Raw genomic sequence first — 2,040 nt, 5'->3', positions numbered from 1 at the left:
TCGTCAAGAATTGATAACTAGTGTTGTAGTCAGATTTGTTTTCAGGATGAAGACCAAATAGGTTAAGGAGTTAGAAACCTTCCACTGCAGTCAGGTTCTCAGTTCAAGTGTGAAGACTGGACCTGCAGTTTAAGCTATCTCCATTCTCTTTGCATCAGTAAGCTTACTATCATAGAATCACAGAATCAAAGGGGTTGGAATGGACCTCAAGAGATCGAGTCCAACCCCCCTGCCAAAGCAGGTTCCCTACACCAGGTCGCGGAGGTAGGTGTCCAAGCGGGTCTTGAATGTCTCCTGAGAAGGAGATCCACAACACCCCTGTGCAGCCTGTGCCAGTGCTCCGTCACCCTCACCATAAAGAAGTTCTTGTGCACATTCGTGCAGAACCTCCTGTGCTGCAGTTTCTGGCCATTCCCCCTTGTCCTGTCTCCACACACTGATGAAAAGAGTCTGGCCTTGCCACATTGTCCCCCACACCTCAGATATTTATAAACCTGGATCAGGTCCCCTCTCAGTCATCTTTTCTCAAGGCTGAACAGACCCAGTTCACTTAGCCTTTCTTCATAGGGGAGATCCTCCAGGCCTTTCACCATCTTTGTGGCCCTCTGCTGGACTCTTTCCAAGAGATTCCTGTCTTTTTTATACTGGGGAGCCCAGAACTGAACACAGTACTCCAGATGAGGCCTCACCAGGGCAGAGTAGAGGGGGAAGATCACCTCCCTTGACCTGCTGGCCACGCTCTTTTTAATGCATCCCACTATGGCTACTTACAATGGGTCACCTGGGACAGTGATAAAGCTGTCCACTCTTCCCTAACAACTCTGCTTCCCACTCCCATTCAGGTCACTAAAATGTGATGAAATGCAGAGGTTACTAAAATTAAAAAAAAAAATCTTTGATCTTTTCATAGTTTACTGTTGGAACCTCTTCTCTGTCCTTTTTAATTCGAGTTTTGCAGAATTCATGCTTTGGGAGCATTCAGTGAATAAGCCAGCAAGAGACAAGAACCTGAAATACACACTGACAGTTTTCTAGTCAGTCTTCAGCCGTAAATATATGCTGTTCCAAAGAAATGTCAGAGCCTATGTAAGTTGACTGAGTCCTATTTCACCCCTGGATGAATCCAAAAGGAATTGCTTCTCCTAAGGTGCTATCAAAAGGGTGTTAAAATGCTATGATTTTATTGAGGTTTACCATGAGCAGCAGTGAATATAATTGGCATCATCTGATCGACTCACAACAAGTAAAAGGGTACAAGAACTGGTCCAAGCATAGATCAAAGTTTCCTTTACTTTGCCACATCAATGACTTTCCTGCAAGACAGATGTTTTGCTTGGCTTCCCAAGCTGCCTTCCCAACGGCTCCTTCCCCAGCAGTCCTAACTCCCGTTCCCAAATCACAAATGTAAAACATAGTTTTGAAAAGATTTTGAACTAATTCTAGTGTGGGTCATCCAGGCATGAATATGCAGGAAGTCTATAACAGGCCTCAGCTTTCCTGTTAGAAAAGTTAATGGAGTATGGAATAGACTCATAGCCATGTTGTGAATAATCAAATCTCATAGTTAGACGGTGAGCGTAGCTGCTCCCTTCCTCCATTCTACCTGTTCAATAGCATTCAGTAGGGCTTACAAAAGGCTGCTAGACAGCTGCTTCCCTTGTATTGCATCAATGTGATCTCACAGCTATGGCATTTTCTCAAAGACCTGCTGTATGGTCAGACTTGTTCCAGGAGAGGAAGAAAACATTTGATCCCAGCTAAAATTCTGCTGAAAACAGCAGGATCATAGATCTTACCTATTTCTATTATTTAATGCCGGAAGACACACACACACACACACACACACACACACACACACAAAAGGTTAGATGCACCAAAATTCCCAGCAGACCTATGGAATTCTTAAATTCAAAATTCCTAACAGCTCCTAAAGCTCTTCCACTGTGCTTTTCACTTACCAGTTCCACAGAGTGCCAGGCTTCATCAACTTTATGTCCACAGTGGTTAAGAGAAGTGGGCACACACAGTGCTAGACTCACT

Source organism: Cyrtonyx montezumae, unplaced genomic scaffold (assembly GCF_038088225.1).
Source record: "Cyrtonyx montezumae isolate F1298 unplaced genomic scaffold, pur_monq_1.0 scaffold_2, whole genome shotgun sequence".
In the NCBI taxonomy this organism is placed as follows: domain Eukaryota; kingdom Metazoa; phylum Chordata; class Aves; order Galliformes; family Odontophoridae; genus Cyrtonyx; species Cyrtonyx montezumae.
This window is presented reverse-complemented; position numbering follows the sequence as displayed.